The sequence below is a fragment of the Triticum dicoccoides genome, chromosome 3B (assembly GCF_002162155.2).
Source record: "Triticum dicoccoides isolate Atlit2015 ecotype Zavitan chromosome 3B, WEW_v2.0, whole genome shotgun sequence".
Taxonomy (NCBI): domain Eukaryota; kingdom Viridiplantae; phylum Streptophyta; class Magnoliopsida; order Poales; family Poaceae; genus Triticum; species Triticum dicoccoides.
In genome coordinates this window covers 795,817,484-795,827,417 of record NC_041385.1, presented here as the reverse complement: position 1 = coordinate 795,827,417, position 9,934 = coordinate 795,817,484, and the positions used below count along the sequence as shown (strand labels likewise).

The window sequence follows — 9,934 nt, the reverse complement described above, 5'->3', positions numbered from 1 at the left end:
GGCCCTAAATATCTCCCTATATTTACTCCACCACGCGGTGGCTGAGTAAAAGCCGCGCCTCTTCTCCACTGCCTCCCCCTCCCCTCCCGCGCCGCATTTGAGCCAGCGCCACCGCTCCAGCCCCCACCGGCACTTGCCTACCGCCGCAAATGCTCCGTAGGCTCCACCGCCATCCTTTACCACTTCGATTTGTGCCTCCTCGTCCCATCGCCGGTGAAGAGCTGGTGGATTTGCGACTGCTTCTGCCTCCGTTGGATTTGGCGTTTCAGACGCAGGCGGCTGCTCCTTGCCATGGATTGGCTGGGAAGCGGACCGCACAGCCTCGACGACACCTCCGGGCCCCATGCAGGTACGAGATCCTCCTCTAGCCACTCAAATCCCTCCCGTCAGCGACTCGCCGACAAAGGCACGCCCGATCGTCGCCCGGGCTCGGCGTTGAGCCACTGCCGGTCATATACTGCGACGACTACACGCAACTGGTGGTGCGTCCGAGTATCTACCACACCGCAATATCCCGGGTTGTTGTTCTTTGAGTGCACAAATGATGGGGCATGTGCTTGTTTTGATTCGGTTGTTCACCGTATTCGGCGCAATTTCGGTAGCTTATTGTTTGTTCAAATTTGTGTGTAGGATGAATGCAAGTTTTGGTATTGGGAAGAAGAATACATCTATTTGTTGATAGCACGAAAATTGGTTCAAGCTCGACAAGCCGCACATCAACAATGAAGACATTGAGAAAATATTAACCCAACTAGCGGAAGCTGATAGGGAAATTGGATATCTTTTAAAATGTCTAATTGTGGTTCTTATTTTCTTTGGTCTTGCTCTCATGGTGACGAATTGGAGAATTATGCATTCCAGTGTCGCTGAATAAATAAAGAAGCAAAAAATGTGTTTCGGTGGCAATAAATATAATGCAAATGCCAATTTTTGTATTACTCCGTTATATATAGGAGATCGGCTAGGTCCGACAAAATTTTATTGAACTAACTCCACTAAGCTTTTACTCTGCCGGATACTCCGCCATTTTTAGGTGATCGGTTAGAAATGCCCTTAGTTGATGTAACAAATGAAGATGTATCTGGTATGTGTTTCTTCATCGCAGTATTGAAGCATGTGCTAGTTATGTGGCAGCAAATGGACACACTGGAGCAGAGAAGACCCTACAACTAGCTTATACGACCAAATTAACACTATAAATCTATCGTGGATAACCAACAATTTGCACTGAAGAACTGAGATGTACACACCGCCCGGCCAGTACAGAAGTGATTTAGTTGAAGAAACTAGAGTACACAATGAAAGATCTGCTAGAACGGATGGAAATTTGTGGTGGACCACGTGCAATTTACACTTATGGTGCACACCGTGACCCATAGTATTGTAGATTTATAGTCCAAGAAACTAATTTAGTCCGATGTATACTATAGAACAGAAGAACAGATTCGTACTTCCTCCTTCCGAAAAAGTTTGTCTCTCAAATGGATGTATCTAGCACTAACTGGATGCTAAATAGTGCTAGATATATCCATTTGAGAGACAAGGTTGGGACAAGTTTTTTCGGACGGAGAATACCTGATATCGCTGACCTCGGAGAAGCGAGGTCCGGGGAAGCCTTCCCCTGCACGTGCCTCTTTGGGTCGCTGCACATACTCACCAGCGAGCAGGTAACCGCCTCGCCGGTGGTCGGCAGGACCTACCAGCGCCGGGAGGAGGCCCCCTTCACGAGATCCACTCCACGACTCTGCCCCTCTCCATACGTGATAGAAATAGTCGCCGGGAGCAGAGGAGAAAGTAGTCCTGGCCATGGGCAGCCCGGCCCAAACGGCCCAGCCCGACGCTGCTCCCGGGCTGGGCCCGGGCCTAGATTTTGAGCCCAAAGGCCGGGCCCGGGCGCATCATTTTTGCGTTTTATTGAAGGATGGGCCGGGCCAGCCCGAAACCCAACGGGGTTTTACGTGTTCGGGCCGGGCTCGGGCCCAGAAAACAGGCCCGACGGCCGGGCCGGGCCGGGCTCAGGCCTTGGTTTTTTGTGTCAGGCTTGGCTAGGCCCGGCCCGAGGTATGGCCAGGTATAGGAGAAAGGACCTACCGCCTACGGACAGACACGACCGATCACGTGCACGCACAGAACCGCTGCCTTGTGGTCCTCCTTACGGTCTAGCCCCATGTGTCATCCATCTACAGACTACAGTTATGTAGTACCAGGAAAACACGAACAACCAGGACGAATATGAGGTTACTGACCAAAACAAGATGCTGATGCTGTTACTCATAAACACAATCTAGTAGTCCTGCGTGAAACAGCTCGAAACGAGTTAACTGAATTTTGTGACACGGAGCTAGGGGCTTCATGCTTTCAACTTAGCTAGTAGGATTTCCTGACGAAACGGCGATCGATCCGAAGGAAGACTGAAAAGGGATTACATTGTCATCTTGCCTGATCTTGGGTGCAACCTCGGACAGAGCAGACTATGGATGTAGGATTAATGCAGCACAGACCAGTGCTTGATTGCAATAAGAGGAGAGCAACCACATAGACAGACAAGATATTAGATACAAGGACTGCCTGAGTTTGCTCTTGAGCTGGGCATCAGGCTTTCAGCTTCAGTTAAATTACACGGCTGGCAACGTTCTCATCTGATCTCCTCTGCAGCTAGGCCGAAACAGGCTACCCCTATTGCGGTGGAATTAATACAGCAGGAAGAAACAAATGCATGTAGCTTATCAATCGAGTTGCTAATAAACAGGTCTTCCTCTGCGTTACAGCGTATGACTTACTTCATGGCACACACAAAAACATCACCTGGTTTGCTCCCCTGTATAAGTGCAAGTAAAGGAGGGGCTGACAGTCAATGAAGGGAGTACACCGAATCACATTCTTATCTCCAGAAATCACTGCATCAGTTCAGCGCCAATAATTCTACAAAGTAGTAAATACTAACAGCAAGGGCACACAGTGTTATTCAGTGGCAAATTCAAGCTTCAGTTGAAAAAAATTTAAATCAAACCAACATGATAAGTGGAAGATCAACTTCCACTTATCGACGCTGACAAAAAGTGCAAGTAAAGGAGAGACTTGCACTCCACGAAGGGAGTAAACAGTATCACTCTTACCTCCAGAAATCATTGCATCAGTTCAGGGCCAATAATTCCACGGAGTTTATTCGCAAAAAAATTAAAAAAAATTCTACAGAGTAAATGACAGCAAGGGCACCCAGTGTGATTCAGTAGCAAAGGGAAAAAGGCTCCAGTTCATGATTTATTTGATCAAACCAAGTCCAACATGACAAATGGAAGATAAACTTCAGACTATAGTACGAACTGAACTCTGACATTATAGTTTACAAGTATGGAATAAGAATAAACATCGAGTCTGAAATAAAGTTGGTACAAATAAAGGAGTGTAAAGAACAATGCTGGAGAGCAGGCAAACCAGACATCATCAGTACATGATAACTAATGGTTCATTAGGGCAAAATGCAGGGGGCGCCCTACAAACTTGATTGTTGTTGAATTGACATAAGTAAGAATATACTTCAGCTAATTGACATAAGTAAGAATATACTTCAGCTAATTTCTCAGGGGGCGCCCTAAGAAATCATTGCATCAGTTGAGGGTAAAATGGGAAAGTGCGTTAATTTCGTAACGTGGCTGAAATTGTACTGGAGTTGTCCAACGACAATTATTTCGGAACAGAGGGAGTAGTTTGGTTATGAACTGCTTAGTTTGCATCGCCTAGAGAGATGCCTCTGAGCAGATGCATTAGTTTGCAATTGCATTAGACAGAAAGACTGACACCTCTGTTTGTGGGATTAATCAAATTAGGCACCACGCCACGCACCACCATGCGTACCCACTTTACCGATTCCATTCCATGTATATATGGTTGCTGTGCTAATTAAGATCAATTCCTCATGTGTCCATGAAGAAAATGGCGCTTGCAAATAAAACACTCGGATTGCCTACGGCCGCCGCTCATTCTCTTGCCCATGGTCACTCACTGATGCTCATTCCCTTGTGCAAATTAAACAGACTTCAGTTTGATATATCTGTGCAAACAACGACAGCTCGGCCAAAGCAGCCTATCAACGTAGCTTGACCGTGGCAAGAGGAATCACTAGATGCTACAAGAACAAGAACAAGTATGTGGGAGCAACTGAACAAGATGCTTCTGTGAATTTATCATATCAAGTTGCTAGTAGACGGGTCTTATTTGTCTGCGGCACCATATGATTTTGTCGCAAAATAGCAAAATAAAACATCTCATGATTTGCTCCCCTGTACAGAGATAGAAGAGTCACTTGAGTTGGGGGCAACATCCAATCATTCTCTCGCCCAGAAAGCGTTGCATCAGTTGAGGGCAATACTTCCACTCCAGCGTGATTGACAGAAAGATGTACATCACCAACCCACGAGACGAAATGGCAACTCAAGTTCCACTTGTATTCCAACAGAAAGATGTACTCAATGCAGGTCCTAAGCAGGTACATCGAAATGACACTGCTGACTTCCCTGTTTATTTGATCAAAATGACAAACAGAAAATGGAACTTCAGAACATAGGACAAACTGAATGCGGCCTCTTAGTTTGCGAGTCTGAAATAAAGCTGTTACAAACAAGGGAGTGTAATCGAGAATGCAGGAGAGCAAGCAAGCCAGACATCAGTACATATATAATAACTAATGGTGCATACGAGCAAATTGCAGTGGCCGCCCTACAAACTGGTTGTTGAATTGACAGAAAATTAACCAGCCAGCCATACATCATAAGTGCATAACTCTTCCTTACAAAAGAAAGAAATGGAGAGGGAAGTTCATCATTAGCAAAGTGCAGGAGGCGCCGCCGAAACTTGGCGCTTCTTGAATCTAACCGAAGTGACAGCAGTATTCAGTCATTAGTGGGTACAATTACAATAAGAATTTCATGTCGCTGCACAAGACAAATCAAAACACCATGGCAAATGCAGTGTTCCTGAGTCTCACCATCTCAATTGGCAAGAATGGAAGTGTTCAGCACAATATTTTAAACCTAACACATGTAGAACATAAATGCTCACTCAACATTGTTGCTTCTTTTGATGGCGACCATATGTGACATTCTCTTTCGGATGGATAATATTCAAATCTTGCCTTTGGATAGACAGTTTTCACTCAGTGCCATGCAAGTGGGTTTCTTCACTTGGCAAAAACATATGGGATCAATCATCATATCATGTATACCATAAGATTTTTTTTCATTGCCTTCATCAACATTGATGTCTATTGATCGATCATGCTTCTATTTATGATCTCATTGAGTAACTCTACCACCGAGCTCAAATAGGCTAGTCTCTTGTTCTTCATGATACACAAAACATTCAGCCATCCATTTACATATCAAGTGACCTTGCTTAATCTCCTAATCTTCTGAACACATGCTTAGATATAATAACTAATCCTATCGATGACAAGGTAGATCAAAATTAGTAGTAAAAGAAGCTTGACTCCAGATTATCACGTTGACATAATCTACAAGTCAGGAACTTCTTTTACTATTTCTTTGCTAGTTTCCATATCGTCGGTATGTGTCTGGTTCGTATAGTGTTCTATCTCTAGTCTACCATAATTTGTTCAAGACTAAAGATTATGTTGTCGTTCTATGATCTACCTTCACATTATTTATTATATGTAAGCATATATCCAGAAGACTACAAAATTAAGCAAGACCGGTTCATATGGAGATGGATGGCTGAAGATTTGTGTATCATCTATCATGTAAACATGAAATTGACCCATTTGAGCTAGGAGAGTTACTTGAATGAGCTCATAAACAAAAGTAGGGTCCAACCTGTAGACAACATTATCAAGACAGAAAAGTCTTATGGTGTCCATGATATGATGCTTGATCTAATATATTCGCTGCGTAGAGAAACGCCCATGGCAATGTTCAGTCTAAAAGAACATGGATGTTAGCAGCCAAATAACAAGATATTTTCATTTCCTCCACAACAATTCTGATTCCCCTCCCTTTCTCAAGTACCTATGCATGTGAAGATTCTGAAACAAATTAGTTGGCAGGCAAGTCAACATGAGTATACTATTTATTCATAAAGAGGAGATAACAATGAATAATGAGCTATATTTATCAAGGCAAAAAATAAGCAGGCCCCTTGGAAAAAAACATCATATACCAACCAATTCATAGCTAGAGTGAATCAAAAATGATTTGCACTTAAGATGGTAATTAATGGCTAAATAACAATATCCTCTTCATTTCTTCCGCACTAGCATCTGTTTTAAGTCCACACACAGTTGTGACCTCCATCCGACACTAACTTATGTATATGAACTTTTTGCACCGTTTAGTTGGCAAAGAAATCAAGATGCATCTGATATGTAAAGAAGCGTGTGGCAGTTATCTGGCAACAACTGAACTCACTAGAGCAGACCGTAGGAGCACCTTAAACGACCAAATAAGCACTGTAAATCTATGGGGGATGACCAAAATTGGCACGAGTTGGATTGAACGACCTAGAACAGAAGAAGACCTATGGTGCATGACCAGTAATTTGCACTGAGGATGCACAACCCCATGAGTTTAGCCGAAGAAACTAATTTAGCCAAACCAAGTTAACCGGATCCAGATCAGGAAGAAACGAATTATACCTCACGATTCTGCGAGATCCAGCCTTTGGCGGCCCCTGCAGCTGCAGGCGCCTCTCCGGGCTGCTGCACGTACTCATCGACGAGGAGGTCGCCGGCGGCCGGCAGGACGTACCAGCCCCGGGAGGAGCCCCGCCGCGAGATCTGCTCCACGGCTCGACCTCTGTGTCTGACTGACAGACTCCCCCTTCTCCAAACGCTGTAGAAATAGACGCCGGGAGCAGAGCCCTGTTAACGGATCCGACCGATCACGTGCCCGCACAGAGCTACGGCCATGTGGGTCCTCCGTGAGGTATGGTCCCATGTGTCATCCAGCTTAGACAAACATTGAACAACTAAGTTGAGGTCTGATGGATCTCCTTGTCTCATCGTGCGTGATTTCGCTTTCACTGGAGGATCATTTTCTTACTCCTAGTAAGAGCAACTCCAACGCGCCGACCCAAACGGACGGCGCATTTGTCCGTTTAGGTCGGCCATCCGCCCGGCGTCCATCTAGTTTTGCATTTGGGTTGGCAGTGCGCCCAAAGCGCCGATCCATTTAATGTCCGCATTTAACTTTAAAAAAAGGCCCGCGGGCGATCATGCCAGCGGCCATGTCTCAGGCTGGCATCATGCCAGCGCCAGCATACAATGTTGGTTTTAGAAAATATCACCACAGTTTATGCTGGCCAGCCGACCGGTACACATGTCAGCACACAAAAAAGGTCGGACTTGAGTTCGACCACGCCATCGCGGCTCTCGTGGTTATGCCGGCACACCTGCCGACATACAAAAAAGATGGCGCTCGCCGCCATAGATCACTCGTCGTCAAACTTGAGCATGTCGGCCTGCATCTTCTCGAACCACGGCCTCTTCCTTGGCGACACGGTGTTGAGATCCACCTTCATGATCTCCACCCCGATCATCATGCTCGCGAGAGCCACTTCTTTCACCTTGGTCTTGGCATTAGCGGTCTCGATCTCTAGCATCTTGGCTTGCTTCTCCGCCTCTAACTCAAACATCTTGGCTTGCTTCTCGACGTCCAGGTCAAGCCTCCTCCTTTGGATCTCCATGAAAGCGTCCATTTTCTCCGCCTTGAAATGCCGGTGCTCCTCCTCCCTTGAGTCCTTCTTGTTCATCATGCCGTCCACGCTTGCGATCAAAGCGTTGGTGGCCGCATCTCGCTTGTCCTCCTTCTTGGAGTTGGTCTTCCCCTGCGGCCGTGCCGGCTCGCCCTCCCCAACATCCTCCACGGCTTTCTTCCCCTCACGCGACTTGAGTGCGGCATATTGCGCCTTGAACTTCTCCTCGTCCTTGATGACCCGATAGCAATGGGAGAGGTTGAAGCACTTGCCATTGTGTTGCACCTTGAATGCCTCCAAAGTTTGAAATGCCTACAAAATGTTTCCATGCAAGCATATGGGCAAGTGATATGCAAATGAACACACAAAGGATGGACTTGATAACACAAAAGAGGGCGGCTTGCTAGCATACCATGTCTTGCATGCCGATGCCGCTCACGGGGCGGGCCTTGACGCTCTCAAGAGTGGCGCAAAACTTGTTGCACTCTTGTTGGATCACCCTCCACCGCTTGGAAATGGAGACCCACCGGTTGGCGAGCTCGTCCTCAAACAAAGGCTCCACGTCGATGTCGCACTCGTCCTCTTCCTCTAGCCTGTAGTCTTCCGGGAACTCGTGGTCAAGGGGGAAGCCGTCCAGGTCGATGCCAACCTAATCACGCATGAAGGCCGCCTGGTCAGGATTATAGCCAGCGGCCGGCGTGAACGCCCCGCGGCCGTCCTGGCTTTGTGTCTCGTCGGGATCGTAGCCAGCGGCCAGCGTACCGCCCTCGAATATGAGGTTCTGCATGTATTCCTCGTCGGCGGCGGACGGCATTTCCTCAAACAGGTTGCGGGCGCCCGGGAGCACGCCGGTCGGCGTCTGCCGCGCGCGTTTCCTCGCGCCGCCAGATGACGAGCCACCGGCCACCGGGGTGGAGTTGAGGTCGATGGGCACGGGCGCGAGCGTGGAAGGCGCGATCATGCTTACTTCGGGTGAGCACTCCCCGGAGAAGCGGGAGGCCTGCGGGTAGACGTGGAAGCCGGGGATCGGGTTGCAAGCCTACGCTCGGGGCGAGTCGGGCAACACCATCCGAGGAAACGCCAACGAGCCGGTGCTGGCCGCGGCGACGGCGGCTTGGACGAGGCCGTGCTGGCTAGGGTTTAACCCTAGCATGTAGAGCGCCTCCCTCGTTGTCGCCGCGACGCGGGCGTTGGTGACCTCCTGCTGCGCGGCGGCGATGACGGTGGCCTGAGCGGAGGCCTCATCCCTCGCGTCCGCGGTGTGCCTCCGGCCCTTCCTCTTGGCCGACTCGCGTGCCCGCTGTTTGGGCGTCAGCGTCTTCTTTGGCTTGGTCATGGCGGCCGTCTTGCACGGGGCATGAGGCTTGCCTTTTCCTGCGGGGGCGGCAGTGCCGGACGAGGCGAGGGAGGCGAGGCCGGCAGCGGCGTCAAGGTCGATGGCGTCGTCCATGGCTGGTTGGGGAAGGAGCGAGCGCGCAGGCGGGAGTGTTTTTGGGGAAAATGGAGGGAAATGGTGGTGGCTGCCACCAACCGGCAGGCCCGGGGAGAGGAGTAGGCGCGTGCGTGCGTCTGTCTCGTGTCCGCACGGACATGTAGACGCCAAGCGGACACGCGTCCGTTTGGATCGGTGTGTTGGGCCGCCTTTTATGTCCGCGCAGACCCAAACGGACAGCGGCGGACGAAATGGATCGCCCCATTGGAGTTGCTCTAAGCTTGGGCACTCCATCTTTCTGATTGCAACTCCATCTGAAACTTCCCCATTCACGCAGGCATCAGAAGGCCTGACCAACATTTCTGGAACATGTGGTGACAAATCAGAATACCTCACAACAACGTTAGGACCTGGCCAGTGACTACACCTGAATGTGTCCATGTATAATAAACGCTGCACAAAATTAGGCATCTCTAAATAATCTGTCCGACTGAATTTGGCGTGGATTTAGCCTTACAACTTCAGTTAGATTTCTGTCGAAACTACGGCCGAAACCGACTGGCTCCTCGGCATGTAGAAGGTGGATGACAGCGTAGTAATGTCGTTTTAGTTAGTTTTAATTTATATTTCTAAGTTTTTGTACAAATATGAATGAAATTGTCGAGTTTGAACGAATTTTGTGTCGTGTTTGGCCGAGTTCCATTTCAAAAAGAGGGTGTCTGGGGGCGACCTGTGGGCGGTGGCTGGGAACCCGACCGGCCTCATGTCGAGATTATCTCCGGTTCGCCCCAGGCGGCG

The 9,934-nt window shown here is 48.5% G+C and overlaps 1 long non-coding RNA gene across 2 annotated transcripts; it reads right to left on the bottom strand.

The window, feature by feature from the left end:
- Positions 1-4,149: 4,149 nt before the first annotated feature.
- Positions 4,150-6,824, bottom strand: LOC119278525. Of its 2 annotated transcripts, none has more exons than XR_005137837.1 (2): positions 6,647-6,824; positions 4,150-6,037 (listed from the first exon to the last, which is right to left on the bottom strand). It is a non-coding gene; the product is annotated as an uncharacterized LOC119278525 (long non-coding RNA). The 2 variants fall into 2 exon arrangements; XR_005137836.1 differs by having other exon boundaries at positions 4,150-6,020.
- Positions 6,825-9,934: the final 3,110 nt, after the last annotated feature.